Here is a 19,517-nt window from a genome sequence, read left to right as displayed (position 1 = left end):
TTAGCAATATTAAGTCTTCTGACCCATGAACATGGGATGGTGTTCCATCTATTGAGGTCTTCTTTAATTTCCTTCAACAATGTTTTGTCGTTTTCAGAGTATATGTTTTTAATTTCTTTTGTTGAATGCGTCCCTAAGTATATTAAGCTTTTTGATGTTATTATTATGTTTCTTTAATTTCATTTTCAAATTGTTCATTGCTAGTGTATAGAAATATAGTTGGTTTTTATATACCAATCTTGTATTCTGCAACTTTGTTGCATGCATTTATTAGTTTAAATATATTCTTAGTGGATTCCTTAGGATTTTATATATACAATATTATTCCATTTGCAAGTAATGGTAGTTTTACTTCTTTGAAACTAGAATTCTTGGGTCCTTGTCCAGGGCATGTTTATTTCATTAGAGGGTCCTAAAAGGAGCTTTGTGTTTGACTTGAGAAATACTAAAGCTGTTATTCCTCCAAATTCATTGACCCCAATTCCTAAGGTTAGGTGTTTGAAAGAGATTTGAATTTAAACCTGATACAGCCAAGAAATTAATAGCTGCATTAGGGGCAACTGGGTGGCTCAGTCAGTAAAATGTCCTACTTTGGCTAAGGCACGATCTCACGGCCTGTGAGTTTGAGCCCTGCATCAAGCCTGCTTCAGATTCTGTGTCTCCATCTCTCTCTGCCCCTTCCCCTGCTCATTCTCTCTCTCTCTCTCTCTCTCTCTCTCTCTCTTAAAAATAAACAAACATTAAAAGTTTAAAAATAGCTGCATTAGTTTGTTAGGGATTCCATAAAAAATACTATAGACTGGGTGGCTTAACCAACAGAAATCAATTTTCTCAGAGTTCTGGAGATGTCCAAGATCAAGGTGTTGGTAGATTTGGTCTCCCTCTTCAGCTTGCAAATGGCCACCTTCTTTCTGTGTCATTACAGGGCCTTTCCTCTGTGTGTGTACATCCCTGGTGTCTTTCTGTGTGTCCAAATTTTCTCTTCTTATAAGAGTACCAGTAAGATTGGATCAGGGCTCACCTTAACAGCCTCATTTTAACTTAATCACCCCTTTTAAGACCAATATCCAGATACAGTCACATTCTGAGGTTCTGGGGATTAGGGCTTCAATATATGAATTTTAGGCACAGTTCAGCCCCAGTCAATAGTCTTATGGATTTTCTTCTGAGAGAGCTGATCTCTGGTTAGTTGCAACTAGTGAAGCCAGAATTTGTTTAAATAACACATTCATATGACCACTAAATGATACTGGCCTGCAGTCTGAATTAAAAGGCACTGCCTATATAGTCCCTGAGATAAAGGATCCTTATGTGTGGTTTTGCGTGTTCCTTGAGTTCAATTAGTCAATCTTCTCCACAGCCACATCAGGGAAGGTCAGTAACCAGCCATAGACATGCATGTAACATCTAGAACCTCTATAGTGACTGCTTTTTAAAAAAAAGCAGAAGCAATTCCAAATCCTGATGTGTAAACAGGAGGGTAATGAACTTGCATGAGGTGTCCTTCCGTGAAGTGAAATTTCAAGTTCTTAAATGGAAAGACTCCTGTGAAGTGAACTTTAAACTTCTTAAAAAGCTTACTCTAATTTTGTTCTCTTTTGAGTGAAGAATCAGTTTGGAAGCTCAAGATGTAACAATTCTTTGCTCTGTACTTCTTATAGTAGCCAAAGTCCAATCTCGCTTATATCAGTGGGAACTCAAAATCAAGATTTTCCTCCAGGTCATCTGAGCTGAGGCATCATCCCACGTTGGCTAGTGGACTTATCTCCCTCTTTGCACAGTTTCTGCTCCCCTTTTCAGCATTATTTTTAACTCTCTTGCCTTTTGAGTGTTTTTATTGACATCTGGCCACAAACCCTTTTAGGAAGAACGCAGTTATAAATCACCCACAGAGAAATCAATAAAAAACAGTTCAATCCACAGTGACACTGATTTGTCCCCAGATAACCAGCGTCCTGCAGGCTCAACAGTAATACCCATGGGGGTATCTACAAGAAGGGTGAAGGGCAAGGGGGCACTACATTCTGAGAGAGGGGGTGAGCTGCCAGCTCCCAGAAGCTCAAGGAAAGGATGGACTTGGCTTCCATCCACACACTTCTCATCCAGCCTCAGGGGAGAGCTCTGTGTTTCCATTTCATCCAGCTCAGATTTTTCCAACCACATCAGTGGCATTTTCTTATCTTCTGAGAATCTGCTTCAGAGCTAAAGTATCTTCTTCAAACCTCAAGAAAGGGCAGTAGGAATGAATTGTTGTATTTGTGGGGGATGGGGGAAGGCAGGAGAGTATGTTACTGTGGCACAGAGGCATGGAAGAAGAAACTCTATCAAGCTGTCTGTTGTCAGGCCACTGCTCTTGGTCACCATGAGTTGGGAGAGACCATCCCTCTGGCCAGAACTCCAGGGAGTCAAAAGTCTGAAAGTCATTGTACAGAAGCTAAAAGCTAGGCCCAGAGAGAGACGCCACTGGCCCAAGCTCACAGAATGGTTTCATAACCAGCTCATGAAGAAATGGCCCCATTGCTTTGAAATCCTAGTTCTATTCCAAGAGGAGCTTTGCTCAGAAAATGCAAATTCATGAGGAGTCAAAGCTAAAAAAAAAAAGGAAATCTACAGAGAAAAAATATCAGTTAGTTCACTTTTTAAAAATGAGTACATCAAATTGCCCATTGTAAGGACTGTGAGTGTCATAAGACCATTTGCACCAATCATTCATGCCCTCTTGGAAAATGGGACTATACTAACCTTTGGAAGAGAATTTCCTAGAAGGGGCTTTTCCTGTTTTTTCCATTAGTGAAAATATTCCAACTGCAAGGCCCAGGGTGCTGGGGTCAGGTGGTAGGAGGTAGAGAGGCTGTGTGTGGCACACTGAGGGCAGGGCCTCCCTGAACCAGGAACTCAGAATCAGGGCTGCAGTGAAAACCTCAGATCCCATCAATGCCTGATTTTACTTCTCAGTTGTCCCTAGTTTCTCCAAGTTGTGTATCTCTATTAGCTCAGCCCTTGTCCTATAAGAAGTCTTACCCCTTTTCCCCTTAAGGGCTTTTCTGGAGATATGTGCATTTAAACTGCGTTAAGGAATTATTTGGTTCAGTTCAACATTTGTCAAAAACTAATTATGTACCAAGTGCTGGGGATACAAAGATGAGAAAGGCTGGGTTTAAAAAAAATTTTTTTTTAAATTTTTATTTATTTTTGAGAGAGACAGAGACAGAATGTGAGTGGGTTAGGGGCAGAGAGAGAGGGAGACACAGAAGCAGAAGTAGGCTCCAGGCTCTGAGCTGTCAGCACAGACCCTGATGCAGGGCTCAAACTTATGAGCTGTGAGATTATGACCTGAGCCGAAGTCGGATGCTCAACCAACTGAGCCACCCAGGCTCAGGGCCCCTGAGGGTTTTGAAGGATAAATAAGAGTCTGCCGTGAAAACCACTGAACTACTGTCAACCAAGTGGGAAAGATCAACTTGCAAACAAATAACTCCAATTATGTTAGGGCAGGGGATTGGCAAACCTTTTCTTTAAAAAGCCAAATAGTAAATATTTTAGGCTTTTTAAGTCAGATAGAGTCTGTCTCAGCTACTCAACTCTGCCTTTGCAGTGCAAAAACACAAAAATATACACTATACATAAATAAATGATTGTGGCTATGTTCCAATAAAACTTTATTTATATAAAAACAGTCAGTTGGTCAGATTTGGTTCACAGGTCATTGTTTGCTGAACCTTATGTTAGAGGAATGTCATAATAATATGCAAAACAAACAATAATGACAGTAATAATAAAAGCTACCACTCTGATAGCTTACTCTGCTACAGACCCTATACCAGGCACTGTCTATACAATTCACATATATTTGCATACTTCTTTTTCACAACAATTTGTGAGGACACTGAGATTCAACAGCCAAAGTCATAGAGTTAGGAAGTGACAAATGCAAGGTAAAACCCAACCCTGTTTGGTTCTACAGTCTATGTTCCCCAAAAAGCGACTTAAAACTCTGAAAAGAAATGGGCAGAAGGAGTTAATCTGGTGGGGATTGTAAGGTGGTTCCTAAAGGATGAGTAGAGTCTTCCATGGAGGTAGATGGGAGAGACAGGCCTTTGAGGCAAAGAGTAGCACAGAGGTTTGAAAGCACATGGAAGATTGTGGAAACAGTGGTTATTAGGTGATGCTGGGGTGTGGGATACCTTGGAGGTAGTGGCTAGAGAAGAAACAAGAGAAGTTGATAGCTGAGAAGAGGAAGTCTGGCATGCATGCCAAAAACCCTGTACTTTATCTATGAACCATGCCTTTTCCAGCTCTAGTCTTCTGGATCTTCTGGATATGCTGCATCAGACTCTCTTGAGACTGTTTGCCATACAGATTCCTGGGCTCTGTCCCCAGATATTTTGATTCAGTAGATCTAGGATGGAACCAGGAGTATGCATTTTATCAAACACCTCAGATGATTCTAGTGAGCATTCTTAGATTTGGGAATCCATGCATGGAGAGCCACTGAAATGTTTTAATCAAGGGAGAAATGTAACCAAAATTGCTTTCGAAAGGCCACTTCCATTTAGAAGATGGATTATTTATCAGGAGAATAAACTTTCCCAGAGGTCCATTTCTGGTTAGTTATCAGCTTCTCTCATCTGGAAATGCAGATGAGAAATTCCAGAAGTTTCTACATTTCCACAGGCTATTAAAGAGTGACTCAGCTTAAACCCCAGATTGAACTCTATGATGTTGACCAAACAGTTAATTTAAGGAGAGGTAGTATACAAATAACAAATTGCAATTTAACAAACCTTTTTGAATCTGATGTTGAGGACAGTATCTTCTCCATGATGAATCAGCTGGTGAATCGTTAGCCAGAAAAACGTCTTCTGGTCTTCTGGTCCTGTGTCAGTGTTTCCTTTGTGGTGGTGGTGGTGGTTGACAACACTGATGCTGGGTTCTGTATTGCCTTAGAAGCCTCATCATGGTGTAATGAACAGACCCCTGGGTTTGCAGTCCAACTACCCTGAGTTCAAATCCTGTTTACAGTGCTTAGTAATTGTGATGCCTGGAGCAAATCACTTGTCCTTTCTGAGTTTCAGTTTTCTCACCTGTAGAATGGGAATAATAATTCCCAGTCCTCATTGTAAGGACTGAATAAGATGAAGGATATAAAGAGTCAGATAAAGCACCTGGTGCAATAAATATTGGTTCTCTTCTGTGGATGCCTCAGAATTGTTTTTATGCACTTCCCATCTTTCCATTGTGGATAACAACTCCCTGGAGAGAAATCCTCTATGGTTACTTCCTGTTTCATATTATTATGCAGCCACTGTTGCACAAGCCTGTTTAAAGAGGAACGCTTAAATTCACGTGCCTCGAGCCACCAGAGTTTGCTGTTGAGAGAGCCATTCCCAGGCTCCTGCCTTTGCCTTCCTCACCACCATTTCACATCACTGTTTACCATAGTTTGTTCTCAAGTGGTGTCTAAAGACTCAAATCCTATGGTTATTGGCATAGATTTGGATGCCAAGAGAACTGCTCCCTTTACATTACTTTAGCACATGGCTTCTTGTGGCCACAGTCTCTGTCCAAGTTCTGAGTTGACCAAACTGCAAATGCATTTCAGTTCAGATGCCCTTAATGACAAAAAGACCCTGTCCCAGATCCACAACTGTCTCCCACCTCCTATACTCATCTCAGTGGGCAAGGTGTGAGCTTCTTCCTCGTCTTACAAACTGGAGTTCTCACCCCAAAATGTGGGGCTGAGGTTCAGGGTGGCAAGCCTGTGCACATGGCCTCACATTGCAGGTCTTGGGGCCTGCTTTCCTGGGGACAGTCAGCAGCGAGATCCCACCCAACTCTGAACTGAGGAATAGGTGGAGTGAGTTCCTGATGATCTGGAAGGAAGCAACAATGCTTGAAAATCATTTGAAGGTTGAAATTTGACTCAATAAACATGTTTATATTTATTAGGTTATCTTTTAGGCAGGAACAAGGAGGTTGGCCAAACCCAGTTTCTCCTCTGAAGCCTGAGTATATATTTAAAATGTACAGGTGTATAGTGGAAGGAAGGGTAGGAGCAGGCATTGTGGGGGTAGGGATTCAGAAGTTTGGGCTGGGATTTCTTGGAGAATGCCGATTCCATCAATATGGGCAGGGAATGCGAAAGGAGAAGCAGGTTCTGAGTAAAGGGGCATGGTGATACATTTAGTTAGGGAATAACTTAGGGCAAGCTCATTTGCTCTAGAACTGAGTATTTCAACTCAGACTCTCATGTAGGCAGCAGAGCAGTGAGGTGAGAGAAGCTTTGGTGTCCAGAAACACCCTGTACAGCCCAATTTACAAAGGCTTAGCTGTTTGTACCAAAAGGAGTTCTTTGTTGCAAGTGCCAAAAAAGCCAGCACAAGGCAGACTAAGCAAAAAGAGGTATTCATTGGTTCTTGAAACATAAAAGGCCAGGGATATCAGGCATAGCTTGATCAGGCCCTTAGATAACAGCCTCAGGACCTACTTTCTAGCTCCTTGCTATCCTCTCACATTGATTCCATTTTTAGACAATAAGGATTCTGTTTTCACCATCTTACATTTAAGATCTGCAGTTTACAATCTCTTTCCCAGCAACATCTTATTGGTCTCATTGGCTCTGGGTAGGTCACATGCTCACCCTTAAGCCAATCACTGTAACTGAGGGGATGTGATGCAAAGATGCCCAAAGGCAGCCTCTGGCCCTGGGGTTGTCAATTAGACCCCTTACCTCTGATTGATGACTTCTCTGCATAGGCAACATAGACTCCAAACTCATGGGGTAGAAACTGGGGCTCAGGCTGGCAAATTAGCCTAATCCTCTACCAGAGAGATGGGAAGACTGAAGCCTGAGTGGTAAAGGAATCCACTGTCACACAGGTGGATGGCATCACTGTCTGCCCTTCCCTTCCCCAGAAAGCCCCTGTCACTGAGCCTCTGCAATCCTTTCTTTGGCCTCCTGAAGCACATATTAGGCCAGACTGTGCCCTAAAGCCCAGCACCAGAGCAGGAGTCAGAGCAGGAGTTGAGCCAGGTTTGGCTTCAGAGACTATGGCCACTTTGCAAATCTTCATGGCTCAATTCTCTTGGTGGGGGTGGGGGAGATGGTTCCAGGAGTGCAGACACTAGGGTGATGGCACATTTGAGCATGTGCCACCACTGGCCATTTGGGGAATGCTTTGGCTAGTTTTCAAAGTGGAGTTGGAAGGGCCAGTGGGGATGCTCTGTGGCTCCCTGATGGATTCAAGTTAAAGCTGTAAGTCCCATTGATAAGACACTTTGCAAAGTATTCATGGATGGTCAAACAGAGACATGTAGGTGGCAGAGGAGGAGGCTTTTTGTGAGGTTTTAGTTGATAGAATCCTATGGGGAAAATCTGCACACCTGTGTGTCAGAGAAGACAGGAAACCCACTTACATCACTGAGAGAAAAACTCTGCTGTTAACCTGGGCAAGCTCAGTAGGGTGGGGCAGGTGAAGCCATCCACCTTATGCAGCAGCCCAGATGACATGTGCTAATGTCATTTAAAAGGAAAACAGGGCCTTGTCTTCCCCACTTCTCACAAGAGGAACTCCGAGGCCATGATAGGACCACAAGTGAAGTCAGTCCTGGAGGGGTCACTTGGCTTCCCAAGGCTCTCTCAAAAACCAGGGATCAAACTCTTCACCTCCCTGTTTCATAGAGTCTGTGACATATTTTCATCTACTCTCTCACTTACTCGCTCATTCATTTCTTCATCTATTCAAGAAATCCTGAGAGATGAATTATACACTGGCCCTGTCATCAAGGAGCCCACCGTTTAGGACATGATTCTTAATGCAGTGTGGCTGAGAAAGGGGGAGAAAGGGGTTGGAGGGGAACAGTGTGCCCAATAGGTGGGCCTCATTAGAGTTCACTGGAGGACAATTCATGATTCTACCATCCTGAACATTTGTGCTCTATTAGTTAATAGAAATTTGTCATATGTCTTAGGGGGGATGGGTAGCAAAAAGGCTGAGAATTACTGGTGCAGTAAACAAATGATTACAAGGCAAAGCAATGAGCCACAAGGCAAGGGAGAACACAGGACTGTCAGAGCCCAGAGGGAGTCAGGGCAGGCTTCCTAGTGGAAGTGATATTTGAACTTAGTATTAAAGGATGAACAGGAGTTAGCCAGGGAATTCTAGACAGGAAAGTCCACAGGAAGGCTCAGAGCCTCAACTAGCACATGCTGTAATGAGGACCAATAATGCCTAAGTAGTCCATGATCCTTAGCCATAAACTGTCCTTTCTAAGTAATTTTTCAGGACACCAAAAAGACTCTTCCTTTAACAATTCCATCATTTATGATGCAAGTAAGTCTCATGCTCATTGTGGGAAAATATACAGATATAAATATTTTAAAAGTGTTCAATTAATTTTATTCATAATTCCATTTTAAAATAACCACTTTTAACATTTGAGTTTTTAACTTCTGGACTTCCCTCCCTAAAGGATGACCATAATCAATCAACTTCTATTTCACATAAAAATATATATAATTTAAAAATGAAAGTAGAATCAAACCACTTGTTTTTCCCCTCAATCAATATATTGTGAACAAAAATGATTATGTCTAAAGTGTCAGACTGTATGCATTATAACCATTGTGGATAGAAGTGTTCTGAAACAGCATTTGCTCTCCTGTCTTTTCCAGGGAGCCAACACAGAGCTTTGCTTCTTTCATGCCCACCAGCTTTGGGCTGGGCTGTCAACCAAGGCTGAATTCAGTTGACTAGGAAGGTGTCTAGGAAAACATGCCTGGGCTGACGAGCTCCAGGTTCTGTGCCAAGCTGAGGGCTTATATCCACTTTTTGAATGTGGCTGCTTCCTTCCTGCAGTGTGTTGTCCATTCTCGCTGCTTTTGATCTATTGTGGGCTGGCAAAGCAGAAAACCAAGCCCATGAAGTAGATGGGAAGGAGCATACCTAGGTTGTAAGTGAAGGCCTGTGTTGCATGAAAGCACAAGTGACTTGTGTTAATCAATACTCTCTCTCAGAGGTGAGTAAAGGAATACTTCCTAAGTATCTACGGTGTGCTGGATACATGCCTTACTTTATTTAAATCTCATAACACCCCTTTGAGAGAAGTATCTTAGCCCCATCTTCCAAACGACAGCCTGATCCCAGAGAACAGTCATTGCTTTGTCAAGGGTCACTGAGCTGTAAGGGCCAGAGCTACATTGGAACCTGGTCTATTTCACTTCCAAATCCCTGCTGTTTTCACTGTACTACATCTTGTGCTTGCCACCAAATCTCATGCTGGGTTTGGATTGATGACTTTGTCAAAGGCATGTCCACTGGACTGGTGAGATGCTTCTGTGTGGAGCAGGGCTAGGTCTCCTACATAATTTTTCATGACCTCAGAACTGAATAGGAACTGCCCTCATTAGATGGTGCCTGTACTCTCTGGCCTGCCACAATCTGTCTTCCATAAGAAGAGGCAGAATAATCCAACCTGTGTGTTAGAGAGATTTCTCTGGCACGTTGCACAGGGTGGTCAGAAGGGGCCAGAGTGGAGGTAAAAAGAACAATGAGGTTGTTGTAGTGATGCCGGTCACACAGATCCATGGCAGGGGTGGTGGCCAGAAGAAGGAGGGAAGCAATCAAAGACATGTCTGAACTAGGACTGACAGGACTCAGAGTCTAATTGATTGTGGGATTGATGGAGAGGGAGGAATCAGGATGACTTCTGGGTTTTTAGTCTGAGTGCCATTCACTAGGGCACAGAAGGAGTGGGCTTGGGAGAAGGCAGGGCTGGGGATGGGAAGAAATAATGGATCTTGTTTGCAACATGATACACCTAAGAAGCATTGTGCAAAGGTAACTGGTAATTGAATCTCCATAACTCTGCTACCATGGGGTGATATTAAAGTCATCTGCATTCCTTCTGCACCCTGGTAGGGGTAAGGAGTGGAGCCCAGGACTGAGAGGCTCAGTGGTGACCTTGCAAATGTTTAACAGCCAGATCTCTCAGAAAAAAAAGGCCTTGATATGTAGCATTTGCTGATTTGCTGATTTATGTGCCATCATGACCGATTTCAGGCTACTAACTGGACATCAGTGAATGTGAAGTTGTAAAGAGATGAACAGTAAGTAGCACATCATTATATAATGTTCCCCCACAGTAGAACTAAATCATCTCAACAGTATAGATAACAATAAAATGTAGTAAAATAATTAGGATGTGATTATTGTGGGTGTTGATTTCCTGTGTTTTTAGTGTAATTTAATTGTAACTTAATTCTGTCCTAGCAATAATCACGCCTTGGATAAACCTCATTGGCTATGATACTGCCACTGCAAAAAGCTATTATTCAATTTTTAATGATGTCTGTGTTTAACAACCAGCTCACAAAATTCTTGACAATTAGCATACCACTGGAGAAACTCCAAGAAAGTACAAGCTGGAAGAGCTACAAATTTACCTCCTTGTCAGACAGGCTGAGGGACTCCCCAAGGTCACACATCTGGGAAGGCAGAGCCAGGCCCAGTACCTAGGAGAAGGCTCTTGTCCTCCATTCTTCCTGATGGCCCCTCAGTACCCCAGCCAGCCACATGGACCTGGGGAAAACCGTGTGGTCCTTAACCCCAGGATGATGATTCATGTCACCCTAGAGTGAGTGACTCAGGGAAGAGGCTGCTGGGCGGCCCGGAACAAAGAGAACAGGGCAATATTTATTTCTGCTAGGAGCTAAATGGGAGGCTCAGATACTTTTCTGCTGTTCCCATTGCCTTTGAACTGCCTCTGATTGAGCAATTGTACATATTTCCAAGAAGAGAGAATTTTTTTCAAGTGGACTTATTTTTAAAAAAGAATTGCTGAAGTGAACAAGCTGGAGAGGAAACCTGGGGAGATGTTTTGGCTTACTTCCTGTCATAACTGGGGGATGGGGTGGGATGGAGGGAGTTCTGGCCCTGGCTTAACTATTTTTCCAGGGACCTAAAATTTGGATCCCAGGCATTTCAGGGTTTCTCCAACCCTCTTCTTCCAAAGTGGCATCCAAGGTCCAAGAAGCTTCCCGAGTGTCAGGGAGTTAGGGTGAGGAGGGTGCCCTGGTGCCTGATATCATCCGTCCTGGACCATTTGACAAGAGGTCTACGGTACTTTCTGCAAGTCCTTGGTTAGTAGGTGACCTCTGAATCAGCCTTCTCAAGGCACCTTCAAGTCTGGCAACTTTTTGCTGCTGGCTGCACAGAAATGATTATGCCATGTGCTCCCTACCTCACCTACGCACCCCCTGGGATGATAGAAGTCTTGGGAGGATGTCTGAAGTTCTTGTCTATTAAGTCATTCCAGATAGCCATTTCCTCTCTTTGGGATCTTTTCCCCAGGGTTCTGTCTGGGAAATGGGGCCTAAGACCTTTCTGCTCTTAGAGTTCAGGACTTTTCCCCCAGACCTCTCCAAGGAAGCAGGGCACAGGTTCTTTTCTAGTGACTCACCAGAATCTATACTCTCATTGCTTCTACTTGGTCTCTCCTGTCTCTCCCTTGCTCCATAACCTTTTACTAGTCCTGGGTGTGTGTGTGTGTGTGTGTGTGTGTGTGTGTGTGTGTGTGTGTGTGTGGTGGGGGCGGGGGGTGGTGGTGACTTACCCTTATTTAGGATGCTTTTCCCAAATCTCTTTTCTATACCCTAAGCCCTCTCTGTTTCCCCAACGGCTAGCCCTTCCCCACAATAAGGCAGAGACAGACTCCCTTTTCTCTACCCCCTGATGCTACACCTCTCTCTAAGGCAATGAGCACCTAATGGCCTCCATGGTTGTATGAAGGGAAGGGTAATGGGGAAAAAGGAGCTGTGAGGGGATGTGAGGGGTTAGTTACTATTTGTAGCTATCTTGTGTGTCCCCCCACTGGAGCCCCTGGCTGAGCACAGTGAGTGCTGACTCTTGCTCTCTTCTTATTGGGACTGAGCCAGCCTCTTCTCCTAGATGTGGCCCCTGGCACTGGTCTGAGCAGAAGCTGGCTCATTCTCAGGGCTGGAATGGGGTCTGAATCAGGGGAAGAAGGCAGCCCCAGACAATAGAACCTGTAAGAGATCCTCAAGCCTGGAGAGCATGGCCAGAGAGTATAGATCCCAGGGGGTGTGGGAAGTGCTCAGGACCAGCCTCCCCAAAGCACCACCAGGCTACAGCCTCTGTGGTCCCAGCCTCTGGGCCAGAGGAATTGTGTTGGGGGCAAGAAGTCATTTGGAAGTCCCTTCCAGTCTCTCATCTTTCCCTCGCTGTTGCTTCTTCCTTCTGCCCTTCTATATTCCACCCTTGCTCCCCTGGGACTGACCACAACACCGATCTAGGGTTGACCACAGCACAGACATGGGATGGACACAGAACAGATTAGGTATGACCACAGCACAGATCAATGGATGACCATAATGTAGACCTGGGAATGACTATAGCATAGACCTGCAACTGACCACGGCACAGACCTGGGTGGCCACAGTACTGTACCCTCTCTCTCTAACCCTACTGTCTGCAGCCACTGGCTGCCCAACAGCAGAGTAAATGTCAGCAAGAGTAAATGTCAGAGTGCATAGCCCCTGATGGGTTTAATTCCAATTATGTCAGATGATCTTTTATCTACTTGTTTGTACAGAGAAACCCTGGCCAGGCCAGGCCAGGCCAAGAATATGTCTCCTTTACCCACAAGAGACAAAGCTGGAACTCAGATATCCAGGTTGAACAGCAGACTATCTGGGCCTGGTTGGATTTTGATGATGCCATGGCCAGAGAACTCAGCTGCCCTATTCAGGGAAAGGAACCTATGAGTACATACTATGTGCCTCATCTTGCTTGTATTTCCTAATTTAATCCTTACAAAACCCTAAAAGGGTCTCCATTTTACAGATGAAGAAACAGAGGTCAGAGGAGACTAATCCAGCAAGGAAGAGGCAGAAGGGAATTAGAACCCAATCTGCCAAGTTCCAAAGCCCTCTTGCAACATCCCAAGGTTGGGAAGCAGGATGGTGTTCTCCTGAATTGAGCCTCACTCAGGCTTGCCTGTGGGATCCAGGACACAGCTCTGCAGTTGGCCAGGCCCAGGGACCCACAGAAGTGCCTCTCAGCAGTTTGAGCTGATCTCTGATGCCCCAGATTTCCCAAGTATGTCTAGGACTGCCCTGGGGTGAGAGCAGGGACCAGGGAACACCCTTTCTCTCCCATGAGAGTGACCACAACAAGGATACATTTTCTTATCATTTACCAAAAGCAAGCCCTTCAAAATTAGAGGCAGAAAGCTGATGTCTGTAGCAGAATCTGAGGAATAGGGGTTCTGGGACCTTCTCTGACTATCTCTCACCCATAAGTATGGCTTTGATTAAGTCCTTGCCCCTATCTGGGCCTGTAAGATGGGATCAGGAGACAGGACTGGCTGATCTCCAGTGGCCCTCCCTGTCATCCTCTGAATTTGCAGAGGGACTGAGAGACATGCATGTGCAGTCACCCCAAACAATTCACTTCATCAAATTCTTCATCTAGAGATAGACCAGTGGTATTAATAGCAACCTAATCTCTTTCAAATTCTTTGTGTTGCTAAAATGAAAGCAAAAATTCAAAGCTGGAAGAACAAAAAACTCCCTTCTGAGAATTCTGAGTCACTCCAGAAAGGTCAGTGGAGTTTGGGTTAACCCGTTTTTTCCCAGAAGGGCCTCTGGCTCTTCCCTGGACACCCAAAGATTAACAGAGAAAATGTGAGAGCCGCTCAGCTTGTAGATTTGTGCTCCTGGGACACTGTGATTAAGAGAGAGGCTTGGTTTCTTCTGGGCTGGTCGCAAAGCTTTGGGAGAGGCATCCATGGAGCCATAGTAAGAGGCCACAGCTTGCCAAGACCACCACCCATGAGCCAGTGGGCTTGACAAGCTGGGGACTGGGGAGTCAGACAGACCAGTGGCTGGCTTCTGGCACTGCTGTTCATGGGTTTACTGACTTTGGGTAAGTCTTCAGGGCCCCGTTTTCCTCATTTGTAAAATGGGACTAATCATAATGTTAATAGTAATGGAACTTCTGTGGTTTCTGTAAAGGCTCTTGCTAAATCATGATTCCTGATGATGCTTGCAGGGACATGGGCAGCCCCTCCCACTGGCTGGGGGGTACAGGATGGAGGTATTCTGCCAGCTGTGGATGGGCATGCTATGTTTGTATGGCCACTCTGTCAGAGCAGTGCTCTCCTGCCATCTCCCCATAACCCATGGGGTCCTACAGTGGCTTTTCTAGGGGCAGAGGCTGTGCAGTTAATGTAACAAGGGTGAGACTTCCTGGGGTGAAAAGTTAAAAGGACAAACTAATGGACAGGTGTATGAATGGAAAAGTCAGAAGGAGTGTGGGTGAATGGATGGCCTGACAGACAGATGGATGGGGGGAATGGGTGGATTTGTCATCCTACAGTGGGGGTCTGCAACCTCTAACTGTGAGCCCACACTTTTGCCCTCATAAGACCTCTGGTCTGATGAGCAGCTGCTTGCCCTGCCCTGCCCCACCACTGGTGGCCCTGCTGGGAACGCACACTCCAATTCTCTGTAGGGCAGCTTCCTATGCTGGGTTCTGCTGCACTTCAGCAGAACTCCCAGCTAAGGAGGAGAGAGATGATGGGCTTTGGGGTCAGACTAGTTGCATTACAATCCTCGGCCTGACGCTTATTAGCTGTGGGATCTCGAACAAGTTACTGAACCCCTCTAATCCTTTGTTCCTTAATATGTAAAATGGAAATAATAAAACCCATCTCACAGGGTTTAGGCAAGATAGCACTTGAAATGCACCTAGCATGGTAATCAACACTCAGTAGGCAAACTAGAAATATCTAATGAATGAGAGAATGAAGGAAAGTATGCCAGTTTGCTTTCTTTCATGAGCATGGCCAGGGGCAGATAAAAATATTTAAATATGGATTAGACACTTCTGGCCTTTTCAATTCCACAAATGATTAGATAGTTATCCCAGCAGAGGCTTAGATAATTGGCACCAGGTACAAAGGTTACTGGACCCAATTAAGTTGTTTCCCTTCTTTGTACCTAAGTTTCCCTTCCTGTAAAATGGGCCAAGCTATATACTTAAGCACTGGCTGGGAACAGAATGAGTAGAATCCAAAGAATTGACTGGCTCTTGACAATGACCTACCTAACCCTTTACAGACTAGGCTAAAGAAGTAGTTAGAAGGGCCCTGAAAATGGGTTAAAGAAGGAGCAGCTCAGAGACTAAACATAACTAAATGTTTTTTCCTTTTATGGGTCGGTGCTCTAGATCACCATTTCCTGCAGATTATATCCTTAACTTTGCTGTGATGGATGTAAGGTCTGTGTGCCCACAAGCTCCAGCAGAACCCAGATGTCACCCTGGGGGAGGGACTCTGCTTTTACCTTGCTATTTTAAGCAGTAAGTTTATAATAATGGATGGGAGAGAAAGCGAACAGGGCAGGAGCAGCGTGGGAATGGCCTCAGCAGGCAGGGTTGCTGGGGCTCCCCCTGAGGACCTCGGGGTTCTGTCTTGTCAAGTGTGGGGCCACAGCCAGCCTCCACTCTGCTTTGTCCTGCTGCAGCTGACATCTCTTAGTGCTTGTCTGACTTAATTTGTTTTTGTTTTGCTTTGTTGTCTGATCCAGAGACTGACTTAAGGTCTTTCTTGAGGAGAAGAGGGAGGAAAGAAAATGGAGGGTCAGAAAATGAGATATTTTTTTATGTGACTTTGGGATACCATGATCTCATAATCCTATGGGATGGGACTCCCAGGATTTCAGGGACTCCTAGAGTTGAAAATGGCCCCTGAAGTGGGAATCATGTGACCATTGGCCCAGGCTTTGCTGGAACTCTCCCAGGAATGGGGAGTTCATTACCTTAAAGAGTAGCCTGTTTCATCTTAGGTGGTTCCAACCACTAGAAAGGTTTCCCTTGCCTTGATTTGACCTTTATTTCATTCACTGGCCATGCATTTATCCTATGGGGACAAAAAGAACTACAGGAATGATTTTCAAAAATCTGAGAAGCAATTTTATTTTTCCCTGCATTGTCTCTTCTCCAGGCTAAAGGTCTTTAGTTCTTTAAAGACAAACTCTTGTTTCCTGCATACTGCTTCCTGTTTTCTGAACATGCCCCGATTTGTCTGAATCCTTCTTACTTACAGAGTGCAATACACTTTGTGTAGATTAAGGCAAAGAGGAAAGTAGAACTGTCACCTCACATGGTTTGGGAACTACATTACTATTAAGACAGGCTGGACTTACACATAAATAATACATCACTTAAGGGGGTTCTTGGGAAGTGCAGCCAACTTACTTGGTAGAATTGGGTTTGTGGATATCTTTTGCTACTGTCAACACCTGTTACCATATACTTTGCCCAGCACCACTGATGTCACTGCTGTTGAAGTCCAAGTAAAAGTGATAGAAATTAATCATGGAGCAGACCTTTGGGTAAATCTGATGCTCATTTGATCCATAAACTGACTATTTAGAATGGGAGACACAGCATGCTCTGGTCCTATAGCTCTCATTCTCAAGAGCCAGGTTTAGTATGTCTAGTAGGGTTTCTCCCTTCTTGTCTCACCTTTCCCTCTACCTATTCTATTCAGAGAAATTCCCCTCACCATTTCAGTATTCATGACTCAGTTCAAATACCATTTCTAACATGGAATCTAGGTTAAAACTATATCTCACCTGTCCCAATTTCCATAGTTTAGGGATCCTTTCCTGGGATCCTAAACTTGTCATTTTCGAAGTCCTAACAGTTATACTGTTTTCCTACAGCCTCCCACTACTGTACTCCTTGAGGGCCAAGACCACATCTTTATTATCTTTAAGTCACCAGCACATAGTACAGGACCTGGCAGAGTCTGCATAAAGTCAGTGTGGTGAATGAATGAATAATTCAGTTCATGGATCCCCTACTTGAGATGAAACTGCTTGAGTTGACCAGCAGAAGTCACCCCAACTGTTTCAGAGCTGAATGGGATTACCTTTCCACCATACAGACTGACAAAAGTCAAGATGGTGGTCACATTGACCAACCCTGTGGCTAAAGTTCTCTAGTTCTTTAAATAAAAACCAATAAGCATTTTTTGATAAAAAAAAAAATTCTAGTTAGCAGTGATGAGTCAGACTCCTTGCCTTCCTTGGGGAGCTCATTCAAAGGCATGTGTGTTGGGGTGGGGGGAATCTGTCAGAGTTGTGGCTGAGGTCAGATCTGACCCTGCCTGCAGCCCTCTGGCTTCAGGCCCTCAGGAGAGTCTTTCCTATGGGACCTGATGAATATCTAGTATCATGGGAGGTGGTGGGGCTTTCTGACTTCCTCCTGCAGCCTCCTTCAGTCAGCACCTTGGGCCCAGGACATAGTAGGTACTCAGTAAATGACAATATCCTTTGTTTCTCCTTTGTGTGTTCTAGTAACCCCTGAGCTGTGGCTGAGGGCAAGGTCTGCATCTGGTGGTTTTCATTTGTGCATCAGCAAAGCAGCAACTTCAGGGAAACTCTGAAGTTATTGAACCAGGCTGGTTTCTGGTTCTGAAGTTCCCTGAAGGCTTCTCCCACCCCATTAAGAGAAGGGGACCTGGAGGAGCTGAGGAAGAGGCCAGGTCGAGGCCTTTGGACTCTGGCTGAGCTTCCTGGACTTCAGACTTCTATGCAGATGGCTTCTGTGAGCACCTACTCTGTGCTGAGTGCTCTATCTCATTTCAGACTTAGAACATTCCTGCATGGGAGACATTCTTATCTCTGTTCCTCTGACAAGGAAAGTGAGGCTCAGAAGTGAAGCCAACATAGGGGCATCTGGATGGCTCAGTCATTTGAATATCCTACCCTTGATTTTGGCTCATGTCATGATCCCAGGGTTGTGGGGTCGAGCCCTGTGTCTAGCTCCATGCTGAGTGTGGAGTCTGTTTAAGATTCTCTCTCTCTCTCTCTCTCTCTCTCTGTCTTTCTTTCAGGGCATCTGGGTGGCTCAGTAGGTTAAGTGTCCAACTCATGGTTTCAGGTCATGATCTCACAGTTTCGTGAGTTTGAGCCCCACATCGGGCTCTGCACTGGCAGCATGGAGCCTGCTTGGGATTCTCTCTCTCCTCCTCTCTCCCTGCCCCTCTCCCCCCAAAGTAAATTTTGAAAAAAAAAAAAAAAGATTCTCTCTTTCTCTCTGCCTCTGCTCCTCTCCCCTGTTTGTGCTCTCTCTCTCTTTAAAAATTAAAAAAAAAAAAAAAAAGTGAAGCCAACACTTAAGGCCACACAGCCAGTGAGTGGCAGAGTGGGGACTCAAATCCAGGTATCAGGTTCCAAGGCTTGTGTTCTTTCTACCTTACTATCCTGCCTCTCCATATTGAGACCTGACATTACTGACCTTTTCTAAGAGGAAGCAGAGGAGCCAGGCCCATTGGCTCCAGTCTATTGGAGAGATCATTCATGGTCCTAGGCCTCTTGAATGGTGAGAAACACAAAAGAATAATTAGTAGTTATAAGTACCAGTAGTTAGTAGTTATAAGTTAGTACAGTGGTTACAAATTCATAGTTATAAGTAAACCCAAGTCAAACTGAGTAAAACACTAAGAAATTTAATTGTTTGTGCAGCTGGCTAGTCCAGAAAGAGTTCAGTTTTCAGGTGAATTTGATCAGGGATCCAGCTTCTTTTTTATGCAAGAATCTTAGCTCTACCACCTCCTGAGTGTCTGTCAGTTTTATCCTCAGTCTGGACTTCCAAATAGAAACAAAATGGCATCAATAGCACCAGGTCTTACATCTGCACACTCTACCACCCAGAGCAAGTTCAAGCACCTGGATCCCAGAACACTGTAATGTGCTCATTGGCTTACACCAGATCTATTTTCTATCCCTAAGCCAATCACTGTGGTGGGATAAATAAGATTACGCTGACTGGGCCAATCCTAGCTGGGTCTCAAGGTTGCTAGACCATGAGATGGGATAAGTCTGGCTTGTGGCAAAACAATTAAAGGTTGCTCAGGATTGGCGCTGCACAAAGTACACAAGATGCACCCTGGCTGAGCCTCCAGAATTGCAGGCCTGGTGAGGGCTGTCCTCAAGTGAGACAGCCCCATACTGAGGATCAGAAAAGCTGTTGAAGGAAATGAAGTCAGCCATGGGGTAGAAAGTCAGGGAACATCATCTCCTCCTCTTCCTCAACCCAGACAAGGAAGGTTGTGTGGTATAGTAAAAAGAGTCCTGGCTTAAAATCAGGAAGATCTGGATTCAAATTGTTGGTTCTTTGTGTGATTCTGGCAAATGGCTGACATTCCATGATGCTGTTCTCTCTTCTATAAAATGTGAATATTAATGCCTGCATCAGAGGTCATCATGAGGATTAAATTAGGTGATGTTGTAAATGTTTCTAGGATAGTGCCTGGCACTTAGTAGGTGCTCAATAAATGGTACATAAGTACAGGTCTGGTCCCAGTGGAGCGTCCTCCATTAGCTATGGTTTTGAGGAGTTTGAAGCACTTTTTTCCCTTCTGGGATAGCTGTGTTTACTGTAAGGACCAAATTAGTTGCAAAATCTCTAAGGTCATCTCTAGCT

General features: G+C 44.5%; 1 protein-coding gene, 1 long non-coding RNA gene and 1 pseudogene across 6 annotated transcripts in view; 1 reads left to right on the top strand and 2 right to left on the bottom strand.

Moving 5' to 3' along the window:
* The window catches only part of LOC122201037, a 174,954-nt gene that overhangs the window by 36,449 nt on the left and 118,988 nt on the right, over nucleotides 1-19,517 (bottom strand). The gene's annotated exons all lie outside the window — the stretch shown is intronic.
* IRAG1 (inositol 1,4,5-triphosphate receptor associated 1) overlaps nucleotides 1-19,517 on the top strand; it is a 119,910-nt gene that overhangs the window by 24,519 nt on the left and 75,874 nt on the right. The window lies entirely within an intron of this gene.
* Nucleotides 10,175-10,328, bottom strand: LOC122201583 (annotated as a pseudogene).

The sequence above is a fragment of the Panthera leo genome, chromosome D1 (genome assembly GCF_018350215.1).
Source record: "Panthera leo isolate Ple1 chromosome D1, P.leo_Ple1_pat1.1, whole genome shotgun sequence".
Taxonomy (NCBI): domain Eukaryota; kingdom Metazoa; phylum Chordata; class Mammalia; order Carnivora; family Felidae; genus Panthera; species Panthera leo.
The sequence above is the reverse complement of the archived record's forward strand: the minus strand, read 5'-3'. Positions and strand labels throughout refer to the sequence as shown.